At 35.3% G+C, this 18209-nt stretch overlaps 1 non-coding gene across 1 annotated transcript; it reads right to left on the reverse strand.

The window, feature by feature from the left end:
- Positions 1 to 3648: 3648 nt before the first annotated feature.
- LOC139887143 (small nucleolar RNA R71) lies at positions 3649 to 3754 on the reverse strand. Its single transcript, XR_011772986.1, has one exon. It is a non-coding gene; the product is annotated as a small nucleolar RNA R71 (small nucleolar RNA).
- Between the last annotated feature and the right edge of the window lie 14455 nt (positions 3755 to 18209).

Raw genomic sequence — 18209 nt, forward strand, 5'->3', positions numbered from 1 at the left:
GTGCGCCTTAAGACCCTGTAAAGCCAAGTAGTTCAAGTAACTTTATATCATAACTACAGCAAGTTGCACCTCCGCACCTAACGCAAGAGCTTAATGAACCAGCGCAGATCTAGGAGTTCATGCGAAATTGGTTTGCAGTGATGCAAGGGTATAAAGTAAGACAATCTCTGGAAGTGGCCCCCACTACAGAAAAATTTGCCGCACACATAGCGAATCATCCGTTTCCAGAAGCACCAATAATACCATTAACATTAGGAAGCTATGACGGGTTATCTGACCCCGATGACTTTCTACAAAGATTTGAAGGAACTGCAAGAACCCACAATTGGGGAGATGTAGTAGCATGTCATATGTTACCAATTGTGTTTCAAGGAGTAGCACGGGAGTGGTTCACCAATCTAACTCCTAGGAGCATAACAAGTTATGCGGACTTAAGATCTCAGTTCCTACTTAGCTTACCTAGTTTATGCGCACGAAGAAGAACGCACGTAGAATGCCATGATATCAAACAAAATCCCAAAGAATCTTTGGGTGAGATCATTGATAGATATACAAAGGAAGTAGCTAAAATACCAGATCTACTAGAGAGCCAGAAGGTGTCAGGATTTATTCATTACCTTGATACAGACAAGGACTTGTCGTTATGGTAGAGGTTGTGGAGGAAAGTACCACAAACATTCGCGAAAGTAATAAAAGAAGCGCATGATTATATGCGGGTGATATCGGCTAAAAAGTCACGTTTTCACCCCGGTATTAAGGCCCAAAAACAAGAAAGATTTAAACTTTGTCAACAAAATACCCACTTCGTCGGTTAGAATTGAAGAACAAGTAATTACGAAGACGGTGCAAAAAGAATCAAGAGAATCGGAGCTAAAACGAAGATTCTAGAGTGAAAATGGTGAAAGACAAGAAATCAAGTTACGATCCAGGAAAATCAGGCTGACCAGGCCAGCAAACAGCCTGCCATACGGGTTGCCATACAGCTTTCCATATGGCCTGCCAGTATGGCAAACGGCCTGCCAATCGGTCAGATTAAACGAGCTCGATAAACGGCTTGCCTTAGCAAAACGACCTCCAAAAACGGCCTGCCAAATGACTTGCCAGCCGTTTGCAGGAAAAAATATTGTTTATTTAAAGGGTCTTTGTCATTCATTCTGACACACACTTCAATTCACTTCTTTCTCTCTCTTGTACAATATTAGTCATACTCTCAAGGCTTTCGACTTCGTGCGGGAAACCTAGTACCCGGAGAAGAACGCAGAAGATTGTATTAGGAGTGGTCTGGAGTCTTGAAGTTGTCACTTTTGTATTCGGAACTCATTTAATCTATTGGTACTTCTATCCCTTATCTTTATATAATGTCTTCTATCATTATGTTATGTGATATTGTTGCCATGATTAGCGAGTAGTTATCTTTAGTGTATGCTATGATGTAAACAGTTATACTACCGAAATAATATTATGGTTTGTGTATGCTGTTGAAATGCTTTCCGATTATACTTTAAACTCAATTGCTTTTCCAACTAATAGAACGTAGTTATTGGCTCTGTTATTGGGAAGTCGCGAACCCCGATTCAGAGTACACTATATGTGTCACCCCTTGGTAAGAGAAGTCTATCGAATACAACGTAAGATTGACTGAGGCACACTGGTTGTAGTAAGTCTATCAAGCTTTGGATTCCGACCGAGCACTCTTTCGTAGTGAAACATCTAACTAGAACCTTAGTACATTGTCGGTCCCAGACCATGCTAGTGTAGTCACCAAGCATATAAACTTCGTACGTGCACGCTGAAGTACAGCTGTTGTTGTAAGCTTTACCTCTGATAAGTAAGGCCATGGAACCCGGTCAGTTCTGATTAGTACACTACACCATAACGCGGTCTCAAGCATTGCACCCCGCTTGAGGGATTCTTAGTTAATTAAGGAATTGTTTGTTTAGAGACATAAAGGACTGGACCGTTAGGATAACCGAACGTGTTCATGGAGGTCAGCTTGACTTGGCCATGGTGTTCTTTATGGTTGAACTCTTTTTAAGGGCCTAACTATCTTTTAAAACCAATCATTAACGAAAGCATTAAAACACATCACGTCTCTCGGATATGGTAAACCATGTATTCTATTATACTTAAGAAATTTTAGACCATTGTGGAATGTTAATACGTCACCCAACCAAGTCGCTTAACTGGATGAGCCGTCTGAACGTGTATGCCTGTAGTCAGACCGCACGGGCGTCGGGGGTAAGGGACGTTGCTGTCTATTCAGAATCTTCAAGCATAACGCAGTACCCATTAACATGTCTTATGACAGGGGCGTTTAGGACCAGTGTAATGAATACAAGGCCTCCGCCTATTCATGAGCTAGCATTCCATAATCTCGGCAGAATAACTGATGAAGTCATAGTATGCACTCACTTTAACCTTATCTGAATTACGAATTTTATCGCATTTACTTTATCTGTCTTATAAATTAGAAAATCCCAAAATTAAGTAACCACTACTACTTCCTAACTATCTTAGGCTTAAATATAGGTTCGATTCTATTGATATCTCAAAAATACGACTCTAGGTCATACTTCCCTTACTCATACTAAACAGTAGTACGATTTAGGCCCCGCTAAATATAAATTTAAAACAGTACCTTCCTCCTGGGTGGCTGCTGACAACACCGCACGAATAAAAACTGTCCGTTTCAGCCATATCATGGGGGAGTATAAGTTTTTTGCACCGCTGCTGGGGAACTGGTATCAGGCAATACATCTCTCTATCAAACTTATTCACAAGCATTTAGTGGTGTCTAAGAAAGACAATTATACACGGACTTGGTTGTTGGATTTTTCGAACAGTCGCCAATTATATTGGGACCAAAAGGATCCTACCTCTCCGTAGTCGACCTGGCCACTTGGTTTGTTGAATAGTTTGTACGGAGCTCTGTTACCGAAATACCAGGGAATCAGTAGCCAGAACCAAAAGCATATTCAACCATAAGGCTAGTTAGTTAATTAAATTAGATTACCTTAATTTAGATTACTTTAGACTACCTTAGATTAAATTAGATTACATTAGATTACCTTAGAATTAGACTACCTTAGACTAGTTTAGCTTACTTTAGATTACTTTAGAAATTTAGTTTATTTGCTGAAAATTAAAAACAAAAAAGGCATAGCCATTTTATGACCCAAACCCGATCTAGACCAGGGCCGTTGTTATTCGTACCTGATCCAGACGCGATAATCTCTAAAGCACGCAAGAAAGCACGAATTAGAAATTAAATGGCATTACGCGTTACTTTAGCAGAAAATACCAAACCCTCGATTGAAGGTCGAGGAAGACCAATCAGATTTCTAGAAATTCATGGACACTCGTTCGAGTTAAAACATCACATCATCCAGCTCATCTAGAACAGCTGTCAGTTTCATGGATTACAGAATGACGATCCTAATTCTCACCTTGATAAATTCATATCTCTTTCGAACTCTTACAAACAGCCAGGGATAGGACAAGATATAGTCCGGCTATACTTGTTTCCATATTCTCTCACTCATCATGCTCAAACTTGGTTCGAAGGATTGGAAAGGGATTCTATCACATCATGGACGGAGATGGCTACTAAATTCCTAACCAAATATTTCCCTCCTTCTAAACAAACCAAGCTTAAGAATGACATCATTAACTTTAAACAAAGTTATGATGAATCTCTTTACACTGCATGGGAGCGATTTAAAATCCTGCTGAAGAAATGCCCTAATCACCAGCTAGAATGGTCAGCCCAAATATGTACCTTCTACAATGGTATTACGGTGAATCATAGGACGACGATCGATGCAGCGGCTCAAGGGAATCTGATGAAACAAACCGTAGACGAAGCATAGGAGTTACTCGAGAACATGACAATGCATCATCATGACTGGAACAGTGGTGAAACAACTTCATCATCTGCCCCACTCTCTGCACTCAACAATCAAACGGAGGCCATCAAATCGCTCACAGATAAGATGGAATCTCTCGCTAAACAACTCGGAGAAATGAAGACGCAGTCGCAGCAGGTCAACCAAGCTCAGGCTTGTGTTAATTGTACCAACCCACAATCCACTAAAGAATATCAAGTTGAGTACGAAAACCCCGATGGTTCAGTCTGTTACGTTCAATACCCAGCCCGCCAATCAAACCCTGGCTTCAATCAACAACATAGGGTTAATCAATTTCAACGAAGCAACCAGCCTTTTCGCTATCGCTATCCACCTTATTCAGCCCAACAATCTCAATTGACCTACGATCAACCACTTCCACTCACTGGTACCCAAGTTGAGGAAAATTCCCCTACCACCCAGATTACAAAAGCAACTTACCCCACTCTCGGAGCAGATGATCAGTTGACTCAGTTCATTCAAGGACAACAACAGCTAAATCAGAGAACTACGGCCAGGCAAGATCAGACAGAGACACTAATGAGAAACCAATTGGCTCTGCTCAAAAGTCTAGAAACGCAGCTCGGACAGTTATCACAACGCCTTGAAACCCGACCGCAGGGAAGATTGCCAAGTAATACTATCAAAAATCCCCACATAGAAGAAGCAAAACAAATGGATTCCGTAATCCCAGAGGAAGAACCACGGAGAAGGTCAATCAAGCTCAAGAACAAATCAACATATACTCAGAAGCTGACCCTGGAAACTCCAGTTCGTGTACCCTATCCTGGAAGGCTACAAGAAGAAACATCCAAGCTTGATTCCTTCAAACTTGATGGAAGATTCCTGGACACTATGTCTAAAGTTCTCAACCAGAAGAGATACATCCGAAGGCTTCTCTCTACAAAGGAGAGGATACCAGACTCTAACAAAATTCCACTGGGTGAAGAATGCTCTGCATTACTCAGAAACTCTCTACCACCGAAGCTAGGAAATACGGGCTGATTCATTTTCCCGTGTGCAATCTACCAATATGGAACCATTCATGCGTTAGCAGATTTAGGAGCGAGTATCAACCTAATCCCCTACTCTCTCTACAAGAGATTAGAGTTAGGAGACTTGTCACCAATTAAAATGATGGTGGATAACCCAGATAATATGGTTACTGCACGATGGATAACCCAGATTAATGGCGGTAAAGGCAGTAAACAATAAAAAAGCCCAAAAGTTACTGCACTGTGGATAACCCAGATAATATGGTTACTGGGAAAAAGAACAAAGGGGGTACGGTGGCTTGAAAATAATTTGGCAGGATGCGCCTTGCATGCATAAATCTAGAAGGCATAAAAAAGCAAAAGATATCAACAGTAGGATTGATCACCCAGACATCTGTTGAAATTTTGTTATACTTGCTATGTTTTAATAAAGACTTTTGTCATTTGAATTATTTTTAATAAATTGAATCAATTAATTTAAGCCAATAATGCTTGCATTTAAATTTAATTATGAAGCCCCAGGCTGCACAGGAATGCACTCCGAATCCCAAGGGGCATAGTTTAGTTTAGTTACTAGTACTATTTTCAATGGTGACAGTAGTAAAACATTGGATTGTTTCAAACACTTGTACACCGCGCAAGACGGAGACTTGCAAAGTCTTGACTATAAAATACAAGTTTGGTTACTTGTTAATAACACGGACATTGGATTGTCCAGAAGACTCTTGAGATAAGCATTGAGTTGCTTATATAGACGGATTCGATATTGGATTATCAATACGTGCAAACAATTTTTAAATATCAAGAGTATAATATGTATAAGCATTGGTTTGCTTTTTAATGCTCAGTATTAGTTTGCTAAGACGCAAGAATAAAAAGATTATACGTGTATAGAGGGGTCGCTCCCTTCATATGCAAATAACATTTATTCATATGTTATAATGCGCATGCAAGTGCAAGTATGTAAAGAAAACCACTTATAAATTTGCAATAAGTATGAAAGCATGTAGCACAAATGTAATAAAATATCTATAAAGAAAGGTTACATACGCCTAACGCTAAGCACAAGAATACTTAAATAAAATGCCTCTATTAAAGGAAAATATCTTATACTGCGACGGCATGAGAGAAAAAGCAGATACCTAAGAAGATAGAATTCTACTCTTGCGCAAAACGGTCAAGATAATTATTTCCTACAAACATACTAATATACTAGGGGTGGCTTAATTGGAACGGTGCCCTACACTAAGGAGAATATACAATCCTTGCCAGCAGCGATCAGACGCATACCCTGCTTTTTCAAACGAAAAAGGAAATAAATAAATATAGATATAGGGATGCGAAACCCTTAAACTGCTGGGCCCATCCCTCGCTGAATAAAAATAACAACTTGGAAGCGGACAACCATTGTCCCTCCAATCCAAGCTGCATGCAAGCCTACGCTAGCATGCCATCAACCACCTGGCGGGACGTAAAATCCCTGTTCTCAGCTAATTCCTCCGAACGAGGAATTCTCAAGTTCGCTAAAGCCGCACAGGACTCATTGCATTTCTTAGCGGCATCTTCCACCAGCTCATTCAAAATGGGGACCGGATTAATGTCCGGTATAGCAAGGTTTGATTTAACAACATCCCAGAAAAGGGATCGCTCATAGGCACGTGCAGCAAGTATGGCATGATCAAAAGGAACGCGAACACTCGGACAGGCCATGCTATGTTTAGTAATTTTAGGAAGACCAGATCTTAAAATTGAGTATTCAGATTGAAGGCTTGAGCATTCAGCCTTAAGATTGTCACGCTCACTAACAACTGCTTTGTGCTTCGCGTCCTGTTCATTAAGTTGCTTTTTTAAGCTGGCAATTATTCGATGTCGCAGTACCAAGTTGCAAAGACAGGTCATTCACTTGAGTCTCAAGATCGGCTCGAATAGTTTTCGAATGCCAAATTTCATTCATCAAACGCTGACATTCACCCTCAAGATGAGAATTCCTCTCATCCGCCTTCAAACGAGCTGCAACAGACTGGTGAAGTTGTTCAGATAACTGTTTCTTTTCAGCATCAAGTTTGGCAAACTCCCTTTGTTCACGTGACAGATGTTTGTGACCAAGAATTATGGAATTAGATTTTTGTTTTAAGCGGCTAATATCTTTAGTAAGATTGAACATTGTGGCCTGCGTGTCAATAAGAAGGTCTTGCTCAGGGGACAGATGCTCAAACTTTGCAGTAAGGTTGGAAGGAGCACATGCGCAGTAACGTAGGCACATATGTCTTAAAAAACTCATCAAAATAGTCCAGATTCATGTCAGGAGACAAAGAAAAGCTAGTAGGGATGTTAAGTCGAGCCCGCTTATTGCGGCTGGTATCCAATGAAGGGGTATCAACATACAAATTAGTGTGCCTTTGGAATGGTGGAAGCCTACCGGAAAGATTCAGATCAACGATTGATCGACGGCAGACAGGAGAATTGGGGGCAGTATCCTCCCATGTCTGGGATGCCTGGTTCTCCGGAGCAAGGGCACGATTGTTAGACACAACCTCGTGGTTAATTTCAATTGGCTTGATACCATCTACAGGTATCGAGAATCAATCGTTTAACAAAATACAAATAGCTTTGCATGTAGAATGAATGCTAAATAGTGCATAACAAATGCTTACCGATAATTGGCCTCTTTCCGACTGCCTTCGATGTTTCCACAACGAGAGAGCGCTGAATTTCAACAAAAGAAGAGACATCAATTTCTCTTTCTTGACGCAGGCTAGTTGTCCTGCGCTTCGAAGTTGCAGGGGCAGCTGGATTGGTTGGAACCTTAATAATCTCTGGTTGAACATCGGGGTCGGTATCATGTAGATCTTTTTATCCAAACATAACACTATCAGAAGCCTTCAACATCATAAACTCATTCAAATCCATTTCTGCAATATAAGCTGAAGTTCAAGTATAAGAAAAAAGGAGTTAAATACACGCCTAAGGTAATACAAGTAAAAAAGGGATATACCCTTCTTGTTTCTAATGATAACGGGACGCTTATTAGAATACGTCCAGTGGGTTGAAATGCAGCCAAGAACTAGTGGGACATTAGGATAGATGCGAGATGGAAGAAGTAGATCAAGGCAAGACTTGTAAAATTTATCTTCCTCTGGAAGAATTGGCAGAGGTTTGTTTTTCTCTCCTTTTTTGCCTGAATACCAGATAAGAATGTTATTGTATTCTTCAGAGCACAGGTAGCTTTAACAAAGAAAAAAGATTTTTTCCACATTCCCTTCACACCCTGTTTAGGGGTAACACAAAACTTGCAGTTATTATCGAAAGAATACCAACTCTCATCACTCATCGAAGCACAAAACAGATTAGTAAAAATAGATAAAGAGGGTTTGCGACTATTCGCACGACACCACATTTAAAAGATAGAAATACGATTGGCACCATAAGGGTGCAGTTGGCTAATACCGATTGAATAATGACGAAGAACCTCCATGAAAAAAGGGGTAGGAGGAATACGGGTATTCCCGAGCTCCATAACCTTGTCATAAACAGCAATCATATGCTCCGGTAGCTTGTTAGCCCATTGGCCGCCTAAAGGGGCGATCTGAGAATATTTTTTGATGGGGGGATATTGATCGACGATTCGGCGAATCTCTGTTTCAGTAATAGAATATTCTATATCTTTCACTTTCTTATCAGAAGACATGGTTGATCGATGCAAGATTTAAAATGTAAATAAAAGAATGAAGGAAAGAAAACACGGACCTTCGAATAAACAAATACGAACGAAAAAGCAAATGGCTACATGAAAAAGAACAAAATTTGAAATGAGGGAGGAGCGTGTAAAACCCAAAAAGGGTGATAGTGCTTCAAATGAACATATATTTAGTAGCAATATCCTCCCAACATGTAAATTATTTAGTTGTAATTGTCCTATTTTAAGTTGTAATCGTTTATATTAAATAAGTGCGAAGACAAAAGGCGAAAACGATGATTTGAAGACGCAAATGACCAAAAAGCTCAAATGTACAAGATACAATCCAAGTGGTTCAATTTATTGATAAGAAACGTCTAAAAATGACAAAAGTACAAGTTGCGGAACGCAAAGTACAAGATATTGAATTGTACGCAAGGACGTTCGAAAATCCGAAACCGGGACATGAGTCAACTATCAACGCCCGACGCAACGGACCAAAAATTACAAGTCAGTTATGCACAAGAATATAATATAATATATAAATAATTATATTAATTATTTATATTTTATATTTATATATTTATTATGTCGACAAGCTAGGAGCCAAAAGTTTGTGAGCTGGATTTTCAAACTCCACAACTCGCGGAGTTTGAAGGCCAAAAACTCCACGACTCGCGGAGCTGCCAAATTCCAAAATGCCTATAAAAGGTCACGAATTCTGCGAGTAAATATAAAAAAATAATAATAATAATACTCTGTAATAAATAAATAAATATATATATATATATATATAATATATATAGTATAGGGTAGTTTTATATTAGATTAGTTCGGGTTATGTAAAGTTATTTTACGGGTTTTAAAGTCGGAGCTCCGTCCGTGTAACACTACGCGATAAATAATCAATGTAAGCTATGTTATCCTTTTTAAATTAATATCTCGTACTTAAGTTATTATTAAGCTTATTTGAGCCAAAGTAATCATGATGTTGGACTAAATATTAAAGACGGGGTAATTGGGCTTTGTACCTTAATTGGGGTTTGGAAAAAAGAACGACACTTGTGGAAATTAGACTATGGGCTATTAATGGGCTTTATATTTGTTTAACTAAATGATAGTTTGTTAATTTTAATATAAAAATTTACAATTGGACGTCCCTATAAATAACCATATACACTCGATCGGACACGATGGGCGGGGTATTTATATGTACGAATAATCGTTCATTTAACCGGACACGAGAATGGATTAATAGTCTATGGAATTATTAAAACATGGGTGAAATTATGTACAAGGGCACTTGGCATAATTGATAACAAAGTATTAAAAGCTTGGGTTACACGCAGTCGATATCCTGGTGTAATTATTAAACAAAGTATTAAAACCTTGTTACAGTTTAAGTCCCCAATTAGTTGGAATATTTAACTTCGGGTAAAAGAATAATTTGACAAGGACACTCGCACTTTATATTTATCACTGATGGACTGTTATGGACAAAAACCAGACGGACATATTAAATAATCCAGGATAAAGGAAAATTAACCCATGGGCATAAAACTTAAAATCAACACATCAAACATCATGGTTACGGAAGCTTAAATAAGTATAATATATTTTATTTCATATTTCCTCGTACTTTTATTTATTGTCATTTTAATTATTGTTATTTATTTTATATTGTTATTTAAATATCGTCATTTACTATACGCTTCACTTAAAATATAAATCGACAAACCGGTCATTAAACGGTAAACCCCCCTTTTATATATTATTATATATAATTATTTATATTTTGTACAAATATAGTTGTTTAAAAATATAGTGTGCAATAAGCCCGCTCCCTGTGGAACGAACCGGACTTACTAAAAACTATACTACTCTACGATTAGGTACACTGCCTATAGTGTTGTAGCAAGGTTTAGGTATATCCCATATGTAAATAAATAAATAAAACTTGTGTAATTTGTAACGTATTTCGTAGTAAAATATAGTACTATCACGTACCCCACGCTACGACATCAAGTTTTTGGTGCCACTGCCGGGGACTCAGCGAAACGCTATATTTTTAATTTATTTTTGTATAAATATATTTTTATATATTTTTAGAATAACAAAAAAAAAAACGTTTTTTTTAAACTCCACGACTCGCGGAGTTTACAGGCTTAAAACTCCACGACTCGCGGAGCCGCCCTGACGCGCTGACAGAAACCCTATTTTCGCTTTAATTACGGAGTAATATTATTTATTATTATTTTTAAACCCTAATTACTTTATTAGTTTAATATAATTAGTTTTAATTTTTAATTAAATTGTATTTTAATTATAATTAGTTTTATTATATATAAAAATTAATACTTTTATAAAATAAATATAAAAATAATATTTTTTATAAAATTAGTAATTTTATCATTTTTGTATCTTTTTAATTATTTAATCGTAATATTTGTATTTTTATCGTTCATATCTAGTTTTAAGCTTAGTATTTTGTCGTAGCTTATTTTTATTTCTAGATTCTTAGGCTTTGCCGTAAAATCCCTTAAGTGCTATTTCTTTAGACTAAGATTTAGGTGCTTTAGAATTTTGCGACGATTTTAAAATTTTAGTGCCTTTTAAGTCACGACTCGCTACTTTCTTATTTTTATTTTTCGACATTTTTCGACGCGCATTCTTTTTCTTTCTTATTTCTCAACGCTTTAGTTTTTTAGGACTTAGAAATTTTCTCTATTTCTTATCTACTATCTCAAACGGAAAGAAAAATTATTTAAGTGGTTAAATTAATGGACGTTGACAATTTTCTGCTTCGTAGTAATAGTTGGATTTGTTAGTGGCTGAGTTGTGAGCTTCCGATTTAAAGGGTTCTGGCTCCCTGCTGCATCTTTTGGCTATTCGAAACGTGGGCAAAAGCAGAAAAGTCTATTAATTGGACAAGTTATGTAAGTTTTTCTATTTTTATAACTAATAGGATAATTAGTAAATGCACCACATTGTAGCTAAAATTTGGCCATCGCAATAAAATGGAAAATTTTGAAAACAAGGCTATGGAAACTCTTTTTGATATCCAAAATCAATTAAATCAATACTCTCAAACGAGTGTTGATGACAATTCGTTCGGTCAATCTTGGATCACGAATGATGAAACAATAACTGGTTGTGAAATCTGTGGAGATTATCACTCAACATGAGAATGTTATTATTACGTTCCTATGGAAAATTACGCACCCACAGAACCTGAATGAATATTATGAAGAATATAATTCAAATTGGGATTATTCCCAAGAATATTTCCAAACTCAATAACCAGTAGACGAGGAAAATTACGTGTCTGAAAATTTATTAGACAATATGAAAATCAAACTCGAAGAACTCAATGCTCAAAATGAACAAATGAGAGAGTTTGTAAACCGGCAAGCTGAAACTCTATCAGACTACACACCTGTTGATCTGAGGAGTATTGTGCAAGAAAATCTCATATCATCAAATTTTGATGAATTCGAGAGCTCCGAAATCACCAATTATCCCGATGATACTTTTTATTCAGTCTTACCAATTTCACAACATATCGACACATTAGCCTCTACCGACGAAATCATCGATCCATCAATGGATAAAGAAGAAGTAAGAGTGACAAATTGGTACTCTTGGGATACGATAACGTTGAAAATTTTACCCCCGAGGCCAAACCGAACTTCACCATTCCACAACCTTCCAACCCAATATTCTCAATAGACGAGTCATCCACCGGAAATGAACTACGAGCTGTAATAGATAATGACACCTCGAATTTCACCCAATTGGGTAATAGAGGTGAAAACTTTGATCCTGAGAATAAAAGGAAGGAAATATTAGGAATTGTCCACCCTATAGAAATAAGTATGTCGGTGTATATCGATCCATTTGACCAAGAACCAAAAAAGAGACATATCCATTTACTAAAAGCTACACTTAAAAAAGAATTAAGTAGTGACGATCTGGTGAGTCTAAACTTTAAACCCATTAATATATTATACACCACCCGAAATGTAAATAACTGGCTCACTACTCTAATTCGTGGAACTCATTCTACTGACTTCACATGTCGTCAGCTAAGTGTGGGGAAGTCTAACCCCAGTTAACGTTAAATTAGGGGTTCGGGTTAGTGCATAACTCGTTAATAAAAATGCACAATTAGGGTAAAAGACGCATTTTCAAATATTAGCAAACAGTTCAGAAAAGCAACCGTTTTTGAAGAAAAACATGTGTGAAATAACAAAAGAAGGAATGAACGATGAGGCGCACCATCTATCATTCGACGAGCTTTGTAATTACAAACTGGGTATTTTTAATTACTTTTCTACACTAATCACCCTCATGAATTTATAATTATAGTCTGATTTCATGCAAATGAGGGAATTGCATGATCTCTAGTGTGGGGAAGGGTTATAAATTCTCTCGGGTTTATACTTGGTTTATTTGCCAAATTTTATGAAAATTTGAAAAATTTTCAACTAAATGAATTTAAAATCATGTTTATATATATTTATGAACGGTGAAAACTAGGTGTTAATACCGAAATTATCGTTACCTCGGAAAGGACATAAATTGAGAAACACCCTAAAATGCTTGAATTCATTTAAAATGGAATAAAGGAGAATAAAAAGGAAAAGAAAGAAACTAAGTGTGGGGAAAATGTACCAAGTTATTCAATTAAAAACTATCTATCACATGTTTCTGTAAAGTTTATTGCAGGTGCTTTTGTTTTGGACTAAATTAACTATTTTACCCGATTTATTGTAATGAAAGATGGATCTACACGATGAATCAATTCCATCATTTAAAGGAAGTAAAGTCTTCCAAAAAAGAAACGCGCTTCTTGATTTAGGTCAAGAAGTTGTCGTCCAGACCAGCTGTAGGTTGACGAAAAATCTAGAAAAGTCAACACTAAAATCAGCAGGAAATCCACGGACCTCAGCATAAAACAGGGTCGCCAAGTGGTCAGACTTATCCTAACCATGAGAGGATCTGTCTCGTAAAATGGGGAGGGCGCCGTGCAAATTAGCTTGATAAGACTAATGAATTAGATCCCCAGAAAGGATAATCTCCTTAAAGATTAAAAATCAGCTTTTAAGACTGATATTACTCAATCCTTGAGATTGACCTTAAAGATTGAGAATTACAAACTCATGGAATTCGATGATATCTAAACTCGAGCTTGAACGAGAAAATATCTTGATCAAAATTATAAACCGATTTGTTTTCTGAAAAACCATTTTAAATGTGTTCATTACCATTGAACGTAAAATCCTAGGAATTCACCTGGAATTCATTAGGTCACCTGAACCAAATCGGGTGTCAACCGTAAGAACGGTGGTTGCATAGCATGGTCGGAGATAGGACCTTGTGCCAGACCGAAAAACTATAGGGTGAGCTTTACTATTGCTCCTACAAAGGATAGTACTAGCATCCGACACGTTTATAGACCATAATCAATAGCATGTCATTAGACATTGCCTTAACAGTTGCTTGTTCAACGCTTTCCTTTACAACCGGACGGTAGTTTGCCGAAAGGTAATATACGGGACAAGTAAACTGGACGTGTTGCTTTCCTAATACAAGGTTAGCAAGTGGGTGACACAAAATCATAAGTTTTGAGCTAAAATTTTCAAATCTGAAACCCACAAAACCCACAAAAATATTTTGCAAACACCGGTGAAGGGTTATTTCGGAAAACTTGTATAGGGTAAAATCTAGCTTGAATTTTCAAAAGATCAAATGTTTTCATAAAGATCCAATTTCCTAACGAATCTAAATTTTTATAGTCATGTGGGACTGTAAAGCGCCTTTCAAATGTGCACTTTGCTTTGGAAACCGAAAGTAAATCGGCTATTTGATTGCAAGTGTCGTTGACCTAAACCCGAGGAAACTGTGGATGACACACCCACCTTTAACCATGTTTCTATCGTTACTACCATTGTTCATACCGCCATCTCAAAATCACTAATGTATAAAGTGTGAAGAATAAAGAAGTGATTCGTGTGATGTATTATATTTCAAGTTCTGTATTGCTTGAGGACAAGCAACGTTTAAGTGTGGGGATATTTGATAGTGCTCCAAATGAACATATATTTAGTAGCAATATCCTCCCAACATGTAAATTATTTAGTTGTAATTTTCCTATTTTAAGTTGTAATCGTTTATATTAAATAAGTGCGAAGACAAAAGGCGAAAACGATGATTTGAAGACGCAAATGACCAAAAAGCTCAAATGTACAAGATACAATCCAAGTGGTTCAATTTATTGATAAGAAACGTCTAAAAATGACAAAAGTACAAGTTGCGGAACGCAAAGTACAAGATATTAAATTGTACGCAAGGACGTTCGAAAATCCGAAACCGGGACATGAGTCAACTATCAACGCCCGACGCAACGGACCAAAAATTACAAGTCAGTTATGCACAAGAATATAATATAATATATAAATAATTATATTATTTATTTATATTTTATATTTATATATTTATTATGTCGACAAGCTAGGAGCCAAAAGTTTGTGAGCTGGATTTTCAAAGTCCACGACTCGCGGAGTTTGAAGGCCAAAAAATCCACGACTCGCGGAGCTGCCAAATTCCAAAATGCCTATAAAAGGTCACGAATTCTGCGAGTAAATATAAAAAAATGATAATAATAATACTCTGTAATAAATAAATAAATATATATATAATATATATAGTATAGGGTAGTTTTATATTATATTAGTTCGGGTTATGTAAAGGTTATTTTACGGGTTTTAAAGTCGAAGCTCTGTCCGTGTAACACTACGCGATAAATAATCAATGTAAGCTATGTTCTCCTTTTTAAATTAATGTCTCGTACTTAAGTTATTTTTATGCTTATTTGAGCCAAAGTAATCATGATATTGGACTAAATATTAAAGACGGGGTAATTGGGCTTTGTACCTTAATTAGGGTTTGGACAAAAGAACGACACTTGTGGAAATTAGACTATGGGCTATTAATGGGCTTTATATTTGTTTAACTAAATGATAGTTTGTTAATTTTAATATAAAGATTTACAATTGGACGTCCCTATAAATAACCATATACACTCGATCGAACACGATGGGCGAGGTATTTATATGTACGAATAATCGTTCATTTAACCGAACACGAGTATGGATTAATAGTCTATGGAATTATTAAAACAGTGGTGAAATTATGTACAAGGGCACTTGGCATAATTGATAACAAAGTATTAAAAGCTTGGGTTACACGCAGTCGATATCCTGGTGTAATTATTAAACAAAGTATTAAAACCTTGTTACAGTTTAAGTCCCCAATTAGTTGGAATATTTAACTTCGGGTATAAGGATAATTTGACGAGGACACTCGCACTTTATATTTATGACTGATGGAATGTTATGGACAAAAACCAGACGGACATATTAAATAATCCAGGATAAAGGAAAATTAACCCATGGGCATAAAACTTAAAATCAACACGTCAAACATCATGGTTACGGAAGCGTAAATAAGCATAATATATTTTATTTCATATTTCCTCGTACTTTTATTTATTGTCATTTTAATTATTGTTATTTATTTTATATTGTTATTTAAATATCGTCATTTACTATACGCTTCGCTTAAAATATAAATCGACAAACCGGTCATTAAACGGTAAACCCCCCTTTTATATATTATTATATATAATTATTTATATTTTGTACAAATATAGTTGTTTAAAAATATAGTGTGCAATAAGCCCGCTCCCTGTGGAACGAACCGGACTTACTAAAAACTATACTACTCTACGATTAGGTACACTGCCTATAGTGTTGTAGCAAGGTTTAGGTATATCCCATCTGTAAATAAATAAATAAAACTTGTGTAATTTGTAACGTATTTCGTAGTAAAATATAGTACTATCACGTACCCCCATGCTACGACATCAAAGGGTAACTTAACTATTTATAGGCAAGGGAAATTGAAAATGACACAGTCAATTTCTGAGCATACACGTGTATCAATCTAAAGATGATTGACAGTCGGCGTACGATAGCAACTTTAGGCAGTTGCACATGTTTTCATCATTATCTTTAAGATAAATTCGACAGTTGTCACCTCGAGTATAGGAATTACAGTCGAAAGGACAATTTTTCAACTATACGAATATATTGCATTAAATGCAAACGACGGTTGGTTACACATACACGCATATACTGTCCTATGTGTATTATTAATATATTAAAATAAGCAATTTTACGATATGGTGAAATCATTGGGCATTATTTTGTGGTACTATTTTATTTAAAATTTAGTTCGATGCTATACACTCATTGGCATTGTATATAACATCGAACTGGGGGGACTTAATGATACGCATATCCGCATGACTATGCGGATTACGCATCCAACGCCCTGAACCGCACACTAATTGCCATGAAAAGACATATGGCATGGGTATAGTCGCACTCTATGCGCCTATACCATCTGATGTGAGTTTCGTATACTTACATAAGGGTCCAGTACATTCTAGAAGAATGTACGGTATAATTAATTCAGATTCTTTTTGTGATGACCCAGAAATTTTTGATCAAATTTAAACTTTAATCTTTATATGTCTTCGACACGATAAGCAAAATCTGTAATGTTGAGTCTCAAAAGTTTTGAAATCTATATTCCTGTAATCAATTACCTTTTGACTATGCTCGACGATTCACGAACCATTGCTTGTAAAATGTGGATATATATATAAATATGTGTAAATATAAATATATGTATAATATATATAATAACATGAACATTAATAAACTATTATATACATTTATTGTTATAAATAAATATGTAAAATAAAATACATTGTAATAAAAACTATTATTTTATATATAACATATGTATATTTCTTGTATATATATATATACTTTTATATTAAATTTAATTATTTAATATATATTTATTTGAATAGTAAATTATTTTTTTTTTAAATTATTTATATGTATACATAGTGTAATGTATAAATATTAAATATTAATTTTATGATTACATAATCAATAAATTGTAATATTAAATGTAATTATTAGTTAAAACATAAACATTATATTAATAAAGTTATTACTACTTTCATTAAAACTATTAATATTAATATTAATATTTGTACTAATATTTTTGATATAAAATATATATAAATATATGAAATTTGATAAGTACAAGTAATATTAATACTACTATAGAAACATGTAAACTATTGTATCTACAGTATTATCACCAACTTTAACATCATTTAAATTATTAATATTGTCATTTAAATTAACAAGAGTCATTATTATAACATACTAATATAATTATTATTATTATTGTTATCATAAAAATAATACAAATTATTAATATTATTATTAATAAAATTATTATGAACATTATTATAACATCATTAAAATTATTAGTGATATTATTCTAAATTGTTATTATTAGACTAATTATTATTAATAGAATTATTATTATGATATTATTATAAAATTCGGTATTTTATTATTTATTATTAATAGAATTATTATTATTAAAATTAAAATTTAATTTTTATATAAAATCAAGAATAAAACGGAAGTCAGTATCATGTTACTTTCAAATCTGATTAGATTTTTGTTTCCTATCGGATTT

This window comes from Rutidosis leptorrhynchoides, chromosome 1 (assembly GCF_046630445.1).
Source record: "Rutidosis leptorrhynchoides isolate AG116_Rl617_1_P2 chromosome 1, CSIRO_AGI_Rlap_v1, whole genome shotgun sequence".
NCBI classification, from domain to species: domain Eukaryota; kingdom Viridiplantae; phylum Streptophyta; class Magnoliopsida; order Asterales; family Asteraceae; genus Rutidosis; species Rutidosis leptorrhynchoides.